The sequence below is a fragment of the Anser anser genome (assembly GCF_964211835.1).
Source record: "Anser anser genome assembly, chromosome: 26".
Taxonomy (NCBI): Eukaryota; Metazoa; Chordata; class Aves; order Anseriformes; family Anatidae; genus Anser; species Anser anser.
Window position 1 is genome coordinate 2,767,083 of NC_139747.1, and position 13,652 is coordinate 2,780,734.

General features: G+C 41.6%; 1 long non-coding RNA gene across 1 annotated transcript in view; it reads right to left on the reverse strand.

The window, feature by feature from the left end:
- The window catches only part of LOC310886737, a 170,498-nt gene that overhangs the window by 24,795 nt on the left and 132,051 nt on the right, over window positions 1–13,652 (reverse strand). Inside the window, exon 3 of the long non-coding RNA XR_014575442.1 lies at window positions 4,359–4,473. This is a non-coding gene — a long non-coding RNA (uncharacterized lncRNA). The remainder of the gene's footprint in view (window positions 1–4,358; window positions 4,474–13,652) is intronic.

Consider the following 13,652-nt stretch of genomic DNA (forward strand, 5'->3'; position numbering starts at 1 on the left):
AAATTTCTGTGTTAAAATTAAGACTTAATATTGCAGCTTTTTCTCTTCCACTGACATTTTCTGCCACCTTTTCTCTCCCACTGACATTTTCTGCCTTGCTCTCTGTTCCGGCCTGGGTACTTCACCCTCCGGTGTCACCGAGAAGGGACACGCTCTCGGCTGGCATGAGCAACAGTGACCCGTTGACTCCCATGGCATTACACACCATGAGCCCCTGGCCGACGAATACAGCTCATTAAAATGGAAGCTCCTGCCTGGTGGGACATAAGGCACACAGGGACCCAGAGGAATTCGGTTTAATTATTTTGTTGCATAAGATTCCTACTTACGGCCTGGGCTTTTGATTATTAGCAAATATATTCCCTTTGAAATCTCAGCAGTTTCAGTAAAATCCAGGTCATTCCTTTATATGACAATGAAAAGTCTTCATTCTCAGGCCAGTCGATGTTGTATCTTTACACCTTAGGCTATGAAAAGTACACTTAGATTCCTGTTCAGCAGGACAAATACCCCAACTACTCCCAAACAGACTTCCGTAAAGCCATCAGGGCCAAAGTTTTCTTTCACATCAAGTAATTAGTGAGTATGTGATGATATTTGTGCCCAGAACATCTATTTCACTTCATTTCAAATGCAAAATGGACTGTGGTCATCTCTGTAATTGATGCAATTATAAAAACTTCCTAGTTATCCACTCTTTTAGTGTTATTGTGCCTCCCTTTGGAAATGGTTTTAGTTACTTTTCCATCACTGGATTCAGAATATTCTGGTTTCTCAGCTAAAAACTATAATATTGAATCCTATCAGAGTCTCTAGAATTCACTTTAGCATCTGGGTTGTGTTTGGGTTTTGGCTTTCCTTTACAGAATAGCAAATAGCAGCTGGAGGAGAATGAAAATCGTTGGGATTCATCTCTTGCTTCAAGACAATGAAATTACATAATAAAATAGGAGCTTTAGCAGGCAAATTGAGAGAAGTAGAAAATCAGTTTTACCGCTAAAAATTGTGCAGAGGACCGGATGCAGATATAACAAAAATAGCAGTGTATGTGGAATCACGCCTTTGGGTCCACTCGCTGACTTAGCTCCATGGATGTACATCAGCCAAAGATCTCGCCCATCACTGCTGATTCATTGTCATTTATTAATGCTGAGACACATCCCTCCTTCTTCTACTCGTGGCACACACTGCAGCACTGTGCCCAGGCCCCTTTTCCCTCTCACTGATCACAGCCTCTCTCTCTCTTTCCTGCCTGATTCAGATTTAGTGAGAGTCCCAGTAAAGGAACCAAAACCAAGAGGAAGAGGAAGAAGAAAATTCCCCGCTGTAGCAAGAAGATATTTTCTAGTCTGGGAAACGCTGTCATTTCTGGAGAAAACTGCTGTCCAATAGAGACTGCATATCCCAGAGCAGAGGTTTCAACCACAAGGCTATTATTTTTAAGAAGCTGTGGATGGACTCTTATGGTCCCTGCCTAAGTATTATCCCTGGGAGGATCATTTTCCATTATGTGGGATTACAACTGGAGTTCTTTTATGCTGTAACAACATCAATACCTAGAAGGTAGCTACAATGGGTATACATGTTCTGTTGTCATGTCTATGTATTTATCTCAATAAGAAAAAACTCCCACTGGGACTAGAAACTGTTTTTTATTGTTGTTTTTTTTTTTTTTTTTTAAGATTCCCTTTCAAAAGGCAAAAAATCAGATTGCATACAAAAATACTTAAGAGGTATACAGTTAGCTGCACTCCTTTAAGGTTCAAGGAGGAGAACTCTGTCCCCATAGTTAAAACAGCTAGTTAGCACACAGCATGTCTGAGTTAAAACACCAGCACTGGGAAAACAGCATGTCCTAGCAGCTCTTGACAAATGCAAGGTCCAAAAAAATGTCTAGCAGCTTTCTTAGGCAACAGCCTGAGCAGGAATTTGAGGATTCCTGCAGGAGAACAAGTTGCGTTGTCATCGTGCAAAAGAAATATAAGTCCTTAATTTGGGAGATCTGGCATATGGCAGTTACTGTAGGTGGGACACACTGTGTAAAACCTAATCTGTTCAGCATATGCTTGGGAATAGTTCCTGTGAGAATATTCAAAGGCTGTGTGTAGGTACGAGTGAGTGCGTGTGGTCTGCCTCCCCACCCAGTGGTGACTGTGACACCTCCAGACAAAAATATTTCGGTCCCAACAAGGAGCATTTGCCATCTATCAGTTCTTGTTTTCTGTTACTCTTCCAAGCATTTGTTGCTATCTTTGTGGAGTTTCAGGAGTTTATATTTGCCCGGCTACTCCGATGCACAGAGGTGTAATCCTGCTTTGAGTGGTATCCATGGCAAAATTCCAGTTCCATTAAGTGAAATGTGTATTTATGCAGGGAGCTTAAATGAATCATTTAAAGCTACAAGAAAAGGAGTTAATTAGGACATGCAGGGCTTGTGTTGACTAGCTGGTTTTAATCCTTTCAATGTAGAAAGGATAATATGTAATGGGAATTTTTCATTTAGTTTTCTGAAGCTTTGAAAAATGTTAGAATAGTGATGCTATTAATGCTGTTTCACAGTCCAAAAAAATGTCATCCATTTCTACTGCTAAAATAAAACAATCTGCTTCTGAAATGAAGCTATATTTAGGGCCATAATCTGGTATAAGGACTTAAGCTAACATCTAACAAGGGAGTCTGGGAAGGAAATTCCCTGAAGGCTGGTTGTTTCAGAGCTGTTCACTGCAGAACACGCTTTCTTTTGAAGCAACTGGTACCAGCCATTACAGGAGACAGCTCATGAGGGCAATGGGGCTACTGAATCAGTCTGGCCCTTTCTCTGTTCTGTCTATACACATTTATCTGCCTTGGCAGACCTAGAAAGAATGAAGGACTGAGCATCACACTGTAAGATAAAGGTTTGTTCAGCTCACACGTAAATCTGTGCCATGGCGTTAGTGTGCCTAGCACTTGTTATCAAGGCTCTATCACACTAAACATCCTGCAATAACCAAACTTTCCACGGAAGGCTTTTGCAACTGAACCTTTCTCATGCACTGAACCCGATGCCCTCCCCGAAAGAACAGCTTTTATGGGCACTGCTCCTTTCACCTTCAGGACTGTGTATTTGAAGATATAGCAAGTTAAGAATTTCCTTATTGCATATTAATGCCCTTTAATGTGCTTTGAACCTTTTCATTTTAATTACATTAGTTGCCATTCTATTTAAAGTTCCTACAATCTGGTTACTCTTATTCAAATCAGGTTTCCGATTCTCCACACTTAGCTGCTGTTTTTCCGCTTTGCTAAATGCAGAGCTCTTTCTCCCGTGACCTTAAAATCAGCATTAGCACCTTGCAAAGGACAAACAGGAAAAGACGACCCCCCTTCTCTGCAACATAGGACCCGATCCTATTCCCACTCAAGCAAAGGAAGTGGGCAACTGATGATTTTTCCCTCAGGCCTTTTTTTTAATTTTCACTTGCCTGCTTTACGTTTCTGGATGGGTGAAACTGAGGCAAGGATAAATCCATATTGCTGGTGGGAGCTAGAACAGTTGTCCTTGCCTCAGTTTCCTGGTGGCAGGAGGTAAGAATATAGGCCACTGAAGTTTTATCCTGCTGCTGTGCCACTATGTTGGACTTGGTAGAAAAAAAAGTGCAATTAAATAAGATCAGCTGCAATTAAGCAGGATCAAAATAGTTCCCCTCCCATTTAAACACGCAAATTAAGGGCAAATTTTTTGCATGTGCCCATTTATCAGCTGTTTCTATGGTAACACTTGTTTTTCTTAATACTGTGTCTCATTTGTATCATGGTAACACCCTGTAATCCTGGTCCCATTGTCCTGGGTTCAATGAAAATGTGTATAAAAGAGAGTCCTTTCCTCTAAAGATCTTGCTGTCTACTCACAGACTTTCACATTGGTTTACTTCACTGCTACAAATTTACAATGGTCACTTTTATTTTGGTTGCAGTGGCTTAGCCCAGCATAGGCTAAATATTCTCCTTCCTGGCTTGAACTGAACTGAAACAAATCTGATTGAAGTTGAAGAATCAACATTTACTCAGCAATTTGCAACCCTTCAACTACACTAGTTTAAAATCACAACTTCAATAAACTGCTTTAACTCCCTTGAGTGGAATGAGACTATTCCTCCCTGTCAGATGCTTTGTACTTTCTGCAGAGAAATGCTCCTTTTGGTGTTAAATTCCAGAAGATATAAGACCCTGTTTTTTTTACCTGGATGCAGGTAACAAATATCTGCCATTGCAGGGCTACACCATCCTATCCAACCTACTTGTTTCCACAGCCTTCGTGTTATAACTTCACGCTTTTTGTTCCAAACCTCGTTTTTATGTGGTGTGTGATGAATGACCTGGAGGTGCTGCAGAACCTTCTGCACGAGGAGCTATTAAGTGGCTGCGTCATGGTGGTTGTGTCTTCCTGTGGTCATCTCGTCTAATCACCGTGAAGAGAAAACTACCTGTCACCTGAAAAAAAAAGAAAAACAGAAAAAAAAAACACAACAGGATTTTCATGGAGGAAAGTTGTTGCTGGACTAATATTCTCGTCTCTCCTTTCACAGGCAGAAGGAATTCAGAGCATCTCTGCAGAACTCCTGTAAAGCTGCTCTGCTCTTTTAGGGTCTTTACAAATACAGGTCCTATTGGTTTATGCCATCCAGCCCTTACGTCAAAGCTGCAATCCCTACAACCAAGACAGACCTTCCCCGAAAATCCCTCTGAAGCACACAGGGATACCTGGGTTTGTCCTGAAGACACGTCCCATTAACGCTTAAAGGTGTCCCATCTGCCATACGCTTCCTGAAGATTAATGGATGATTGAAGGCCATGTACATCAGTGTTTCCTGTTAGCATCTCTCAGTGAAATTAATATCACAACAAAGATTACACGGATGCTTTCAAATGACAATTGATTATATTCAGAGGCCAGAAATAGCTATGTGCTATTTCTACTGTATGCTGCCTTTGATCTGCTTTAGGGAATGTACAAAAGTTTGAGGAGTCTTTGACGAGCAACCTGTATCTCCAACCTTTTTCTCAAGTGAGTGGTTGAACATCTCCTAGCAAACTCCCAAGACTAGTTTTTGCAGCCTAAGACTGTTTGCATGGGTAAAGATTTGCAGAATCAGGCCCTTCTTGGCCTCTGCTCCCTGCTTAATTTGCTGTTATTTGTTTAGCTCCTGTGCAACAGAGGTTTCCTTAGCAACTGCTGTATCCTTTTACAAGTCATTGTTAATGACACACATTGACGTCGGCTGTGTACGAGGATGCTAAAAAGGATGGCACCCAATAAAAAATAACCTTTGTGATTACCCAGTTTCCTTAAGTAAACACCACTATTATCCATCAGGAACTTGCTAGAGGCACTTCTCTTTTGAACAATAATGTATGTTGCCTTTAGCATTACCAATGGGAGCCTTTTTCAAGTTTGCAAAGGTCAATAGGAAAATCTCTTGTCCTTTTCTCTTTGTGCCTAATGCCAACACTTACTGGCATATGCCTGGCCAGGAGAGAGGCAATTGCTCTCTAGACTGTCTTGCCTCTAAAGACTGAGATCCAATTTCCTGCACAGAGAAAAATATCACTTTGTTGTTAGGTGACGGGAGGTGGCAGAGATCTGGGCCCTGTGCTCAGCTTTCCTCACACACTTCCCGCCTGATGCCCTACAAATCACTCAGGTTCAGAGTCCCCAAAACAGGGGACCCTGGCTGCTCCCTGTTACAAAGCAAATGAAACTCGTGGTTCATTTCTTCTACGGATTTCCCCATACTGAAGCTGCAGAGAAGAGACCAGGTGCAGAATAAAGCTCCCCAACAGTGACGACCGTAAGTTTTCTTCACTGGCTGTGTTCACCCCAAACATCTGGTACTGAAGATAGAATGGGACCTACATTTTTATTGCTGAGCTCATTAATGTTTTTCCAAAGATACTGGCCAAAGGCAAAGGAAAAAAAGGCTCAGAGCCACAATCCAACATGGCATTAATAGGAGCTTGTGCATGTAGCTGATTCCAGTCGGAGAACTGGGTAAAGTAGTCTATGCTGAGTTGATATTGACAGTACTAAGCTCTTACTGGTACTGGAGTGAGCTAGTTTAAAGCTTTTCTGTGTATCTGTGTTATTTGTCTAGAATGCAGACATGCCCTTAAATGGAATTTGGAGGTTTTCCCGTGGAAAGTTATGACTTTGCATAAAAAAATGATTATACTTCAATTCTGATTACTATTTTTTGACAAAAAGCTGAGACTACTTGTTTGCAGATAAAACTGGATTTGCTGCTTTCTGGTGGAAACATGAAAAATTAGGGCAAATGTTTTTTTGTGGGTGTTTTCAATTTAGTTTGAAAACTCGAGTTTCTGTAAGAAAATAAGAGAAGAAAGTTTATAAAGAATTTTCTACCATTCCCGAAGCCTTGACTTTTCTGATTTAGCACATTAAATGGGTGCTTACATTTTTTAGATGGGAAACCAGATCCAGCGTGGGAGACCAGCCTGGGCCTCTCTTTTTACTTTCCCCCCTACATTTAGAGGTGTACAGATCCAGGGTTGGATTCAGGCTTATCTCTGTAAGAATTTCATCCACAAGCTAATTACATGCAATATACTCTTGCTCTTCCCTCCAAATTCAAGAGAATCCTGGGTTCAGTGGGAAGGAGATTTGGTTGATATCAACAATAAATTCTTGATAAACTGCACACTAATGCCAGGCTTGGCTACATAAGGAAGGTAACATAACAAGAAACAGTCTCTAACTTATCATCTGAGCTGAGAATCTCACCAATACGCCCCGTATTTTAATGGCTGAAACCCAGTTCAAAACCAACACTATCCATTTCAAGTTCTTGAATACTAAACAATGTTAAAATTAGAGGAGGACAGTGGCTGTAACCTCAAAATAAGAACAGTGTTCTTGAATAAAATTTGCTTTCCTATTGCAATTGCTTTCAATCTTGGGCTGCAATCATTTCAAAATGAATGGTTGTCACCACTATTTTAATGACCAATATTCCTTTCTAATTCTTAATTGCTCAGTGTATACTTTCTGCATTTTTAATTACTTTTCAAAAATGTCAACAAATTCAAAAAGAATCAAATAAATGTTATTGGCTTGGGAAGAATTGTATGGGCCAAACCATTCATCTTCAGGCAGCTCCTTTCTGCTGTGACTTTGAAAATCGCCTAGAGCTGGGGTGAATTGGTACTGCACAAATGCTACACACTATCTGTCGAGCAACTGCAGGTGAAGTGGCCCAGAAACAGGCATCCCTCTGGCCACACATGGGTACTCTGGTCCATACAAGGAGCTTTTGAGGAGCTAAGCTAGAAGATAAGTCGGTCTGGATAAACTGGTCTACTCCTGAACAGCAGGTAAAGGTTCCTTTCAAATGCTGAAGCAATGAAGGAAAGTCTCAAACTTAGAGGCAGAAAAAGCCTATAATGAACACATTATTTACTTTTCTATTCTTTTTTTTATTTTTATTTTTTATTATTTCTTACTTTTTAGCTTGCCCCCACAGAGAACAGACCTAAGTTCTACTTGCAGTTTTGCTTCATGACGTTGGATATGGCCTTTCACCGCTGTCTTCATTTCCCATGCATAAAGTGGGGATATTCATAGAAGCAGAGTCAGAAGTGAACTCTAGGTCACTGTCCACTACCCTCTTCCAAGACAGGAGCTGTTTTGCCCATGTCATTTCCAAAAGCAGTTTGTTAGGCCTGTTCATAAGACTGCTTTATCTGGAAATTGCACTTGAAAAGCAATAAATTCTTTGTAAACGGTTGTGAAGTTTAAGCTCTTTCAAAAACTTTGTTTCTTTATTGCTAAGATGTTTTTCCAAATAGTTAACCTGAGCTACTCTTGCTGCAGCATAAGCCTGCACATTAATTTGTGCACTGTGGCCCCGGGGAACAAAAGTCTATAGCAGTGACTTGTTTAAAGTCACTTTAACTGAATTATCAAACAATTACAACTCTACATGTAGGAAGCAGTATCTAAGATGCAGGTACCATCATTACTATTACTATTTTTTCGTCAAAAGGAAATCTTCTATACAAATATTCAAAGGATAAATGAACAAACAACATGCTTAATCTAAGGGATTTGAGTGCACAGCTCCCAGAACTGGAAAACAAAACACATTTAGCGTCAAAACAGGATGTGATTAGAGACTGATGGCATCTCTATGACCACAAACTTAATTGAACCTTTAGTTCTCACTGTGGAGCAAAACTGCCCATGATGAAGAATTCTGATTTCTTCTACCTTCCAGGGTAATTGCAATTTTTGAGCATGTAGGTTAGTGCCTTGTTATTAACCTCTGGCAGGAAACACACTGTGAAGGCTTATGAACACAGAACATGGGCAGTTTCTACTCAAACGGAGGCAGCAGTTTTTATGAGTACAAATGGCTCCATGTGGTATGAAGCAAGGGAGAAGCAGGTTCTTTTAGAGAGAGATTGCCTCTAAACTACAAGATGCTTTGAGTGGACTACAACCAGGCTTGCTGAATTCCCTCTGTTCTTGCGTTCTTATTGAAAACCAGATTTTCATCCATATTGTGTGGCTGAATCTTTCAGGACGCATTTCTCCCTCCAGAAATGTCTATTTAATGTTACTTGAGGTAGGAAACGCAAGGATAATTAGTCCTACTGAAAACTGCAAACAGTCGTGACTGAGTTTGAAGTCATTGGCTAAACTTCTGTGACTTACTGTTCAGTGTGACGTGAAGGAAGACTACATGGTCGTGCTTTGAAGCGCTAGATGTTCAGATCTCTTACCCACGGATTTATAAGCAAACACTTTTCATTGTTGGAAAGTTGTACGGAAATAGTAAAAAATAAAAAATAATAAAAAAGCAAGGTGCTATTTCAGTCCAAATAAATAAATAAACACATAAATGTTGATAGTAACCAAGCTCAGCAGCTTAATATCTAGTGAAAATCCTGCTCGTGGCTTTTCAGTCCTGCATTAGCTATTAGAGACCACATGCTGTAAAATACATAGAGCAGTGAAAATGTGCCTGGTTAATCTGCCCAAGCAATCTTGCCCCTTTCCCGCTAAGGGGGAGTTTATGAGAAGTTTCTTTGGATTATTAGAGAAGACATTTAAAAGGATGTATAAAAAGGCTATTAGAAAAGTCAGTGTTTAGTTGTAATAATAAACATGACTTTGGGGAAGGGGGAATAGTCATAAAACTGTTTAGCCAAAATAATGATTGACAATGTGTGTGTGTATGGGGGGAAGTAGGGGTAAACATCCATTACCGTATTTGTTATTTGGAGAGAGGTTAGCTGGAACAGTTTCAGACCGAGAGATTTGAAAAAAGCAGGATTCTTTCTCGGCAGGATGTTTATAACAACTCCGGGCCTGACGATTGTGTCCTTTGCCCATCCCTCCATCTGCATACAGCGATGCTTTGTCTTTTGTCCCCACCAGTGCGTCACCCCACTGGTCCCTTGCTGCATCATCCACTTATCCTTTGTCCTCTTCTCCTTCTTGCTCAATCTCTACGGAAAAGCCTGCCCCTCCTTGGTGCACGCAGCCGGATGGTCCCCAGCTCCCAGCCACTGCTACCTGCCCGAGCCACCAAGCCTTGCAGCCCTGCACCTTGCAGTTTCACCTCCTCTTTCCTCCTCCTTTTCTGGCTCTATTCAGTTTTGATCCCTCTCCGAGACATCTGCGCCGTGCTCTGCACTCTCCTTCACCTCAGCCCCTTTCCCCCCTCTTGCCTCCCCGTTCAAAGACGGGATGTGAAAACACTGGTGCCTGGTATCCAAAACAGATCGATACGAAGAGACACAAGTCCCACTCAAATAGACTAACCCGAACGGGCTCCCCAGCTGACTGCTGAGAAAGTGCATCTGAGCTGTTGACTCAGCCCCCACCCCCGCCCTGCTCTTTTCCTGGGGGCCTGGGAGCCGGCGCAGGGGGGGGACGCGCTGGCCCCAAGCCATGCCAGCAACTTGTTCAAATTAAAGTCTCATGCATTTACTTTGGTTATTCCGCTCCTGCCTCCCAGGGGGAAAGGGGGGAGGATGCGCACAAAAAGGCGGCGATGCTTTGCTTTTCTAGCCTTCGCTTGCTGATTTTTTTATTTTTTTTTTCTGTTCTTTGTCGCTTCAGAGTCTTGTTTTAAAGAAAGACTTCACGCTGTCATTGGGGACCTGGCAGGGCTCCTGAACAGGGAGGCAGGATGGGAAGAAGACAGCATTGGAAGGGAAGAAAAGGGCTCTGATTCACAGAGCAGGTCTGTGACTCAAAGTGCTCCTGCTCTTTGAAAGGGCAGGCTTTTACAATGTTATCATTATTACAAATGAGGCAAGCAAAGGAAATCACTGGCGTGATAAAGACGGGAATGCAAATGGAGAGGAGAGCACAGGCAGCCCAGAAACCCTGTGGCACAACCTTCAGCAAAACTCCTTGACCCCCTTGTTTGTAGGTCTGTGATCCCAGAAACCCAGAATATGAGACATCCCGCAGCCCGTGACTTCTCAGCAGCCTGGCAGAGCCCTTGGGCTCCTCCTGCAGATATATCCTAACAATCAAGCCCCAAAGCAGCCACTATGGGATGAGAGGACTGACCTGGTGTGCTTGCTGATGCTCTTGACACAAGGGCAGGCTGAGCGTTTTGCCCCTGAGAAATGCCCCAGCAACTTCTTCAACACTCTGCTTAGGGACCCTGTGGTTCAGGAGCTTCATAAATCTGAGCATGTTAACGTGTGATTAAAACAAGCTGCAGGGCCGAGGAGGCAGTGAAGGGGGAGACTCTGAACAATGCGCTGGTTGATTAACGCTGTGATGAAGTGGGGAGATGGAAGACAATTTTTCCTGCACAGGCCAACTCGCAACAAGCGGAAGTTGTAAGCATTCTTTAGCCCTCCACAGCAGGGAAGAAAAAATCATCTGTAGTCATCTTAGCTATTCTCAGTGGACTTGCAGAGGTGCTGGTGCAAATCTCCCTGTCTGCAAGTGCTCGTCTTCACTTTAGTTCTACCTGTCCAGTGCAAAAGAGAACAGGTTCACATGCTCAGATGTTTTAGATGGCACTGTCTACCTTAGGTTAAGCGGATACCAGTAAGGGCTAGCTAAAGGTGTTGAAAATTCAACCTTGCATTGTAGGAAGTGTCTCTATGACGCTGATTTTTACCCTAAGCGTTCTTAGTAAAAAAGGAATGCGAAGAACATATCCTGAAAGTAAAAAGTGCTTCATCCAAGGCAGTTTGCAAGCAAGCTATTTAGTTTAAGAACCTGATGTACCAGAAGCAGTTTGCTTTGAAAAAACGTCACAATTCCTTGAGATATATTAGAAAACATGGTCTGAAAATGTCATGCGGAAAACCAGGAAGGTTTTTGTCTCCTCTAGAATTGCGCCTCGAAATTTCTTTTTAGTATTTAACAATGTTATTTCATTTACTTTTATGTAAATGAGTTTTTAACTTATTTTTAAGGAAGCGAATTACCCTTATCCTAAATGTCTGTAATTGGTTTGCAGAAAAATAGTTGAGATTTCTGATCACTTATGCATATAATTACCGGTCTTAGAGAAAATTGAGAGTTTAGTTCCTTTGTAAGACAGTAACATGCGAAAGGAGGGAAAAAAAAAAAAGTAAGAGAAAGCAGAAATCATTTGGAATTAATTAAAGTCTGGCACAATGCAAAATATTCCATAAAATTAACCTGGGAACTGAAACAGCAACTACTGATCTGCAATGTTACTGAACCTGAAAATCTAGTTTGCTTACAAACCACTGTAAAATTCCACCGCCTTCATCATCAGATGTTATTTACATGGAAAAAAAGGATATTATGGTGGTTTGGTCGTCAAGCTCCATGTCAGAAGTTCTAAGCTCTGGCTCTTTAGTCACTTCCAGTTACTTCTCCCCTCTGTTCCCCAACATCCCTCTACAATAAATGACGACAACCACAATATTTGTTTGAACTTCTGTACGAAACCTGGAATGCCTTTCTGCAATGCAATAGCTCACTTGACTTCACCCAGTTTATCCCCGCAGATGTTGTGCTATTCCTCAGAGTTTCTCAGTGCTGAATTTAACCCAAACCATTTAGAACAATACATATTTTAAGATGCCCAATAGAATTCATCAAAAGCATAAGGAGAGAAATGTTGAGTGACCGAGAGACTGCACTTGGCCAGAGAAGAAAAAGGTAACTGTACTCCTAATACAGGCATTTCACTTCAGGGCCTAAAATTAGTTATTAATACGGAGCTTGAGCAGCATTAGTAAAATGACTCTTCTGAGGGGTGGTCGGGTGAATATTGGATGTAGGAGATTTAAGTTGTTAGGTACATAGCACCCACAAGAAGTTAGGATCCTGGTTATCTTTCTGAATATTGTCCTTAGGACTTCTTATTTTGTTTAATTTTATGTTTGATGAGTATTTGCTGAACATCCTTCTGACACTTCCAGTATCTTATTTCAGCTTCTTGGCATAAGGACTACTCTGACCTGCATCAGTGAGCTATTAATTTCAGGGAATCATAGGAAGTTTTTTATTACAGACACTTCTTACTTTCCTGTGCTTTCCTGACCTCCTGAGAAGCATTGCAATGGAAGAAACACGGTAGAGGGGTTTCAAGCAACAACGCTGCTTAACACCCTCTCATTGTCTGATTTAAAATAATGGCCATTAGTGGAAGGACTAATGCTCAAGACTCCCAATATTCAACAACTTAACAGGACCTGTGTGTGCCCAAAAGCTTACAGAATCTGTAAGAAGGTGATATTAAAACCGATGTCCATATAGAGAAGAACTGAAAGAACAATATTCAGCTAACTTAAGTTCACCTAACAGAAGGATTTTCTTTAAGACCATATTGAAAGCTGTCCTTCTGAACCTTAAGAGTTTTATCTGCTGAAGCGAAGTTTGCCACCTCTGCTGATGATCTCTTAGAGGACCCACAGTGAGGTCTGACTGGATCTAAAATGTCCTATAAACATTCCTGCCCTCTATTCATTTGTGAGAGTTCACTGTGTGTTACAGTATTTAGCCATGATTCAGGCACAGACTCCTCACTGTGTGTTTGCCTAGTGTTGTCCTACTGCAGTACTGGGCCTTGTTAGCATCACTGCAATAAAACTAAATAATTAGTAAAGCCTGTAATAATGGAAAATCATCATTCAAAACAGCCTCCAAACAAGACTGTGGTTGAACAGTTTAGACCCTCCAGTTGTCTAATGTATACCGCAGAGTCTGGTGACTGGAGCCAGATTTATTAGCCTTCGAATGACAGTCCATAAGTGAATGTGGTTAAAAAGCAAGAACCCATTGTGACGATCACTGCAGGCTTAGGGAAGACGACCTATGAATCACTTTGTAGGAAGTCCAGACTGGTTCCCTAATAAAAATGTACATCGAAGCAGCTGAACAGAAGGTTGGTTGTCCAGGCTGGTTCAATTCCAAGGGTTTCATAACGAATTCAGGCTTGAGGCTCCCCTGTTACCTGTTAACATGAATGATAGCTTTGATGGATAAGTACCGAGAGAGGAAGTGAAGCAGGTCTAATGCCGGGTGGCTGCGTGCCTTCCGTGGAACAGTTTGCAATGGCCTGTGTAGACAGCGGTTCGAAAGTGTGGTTAAAGTTCTGTGGTCTTTATTCAGGCAGCGTTCAACAATGATGCTGCCATTA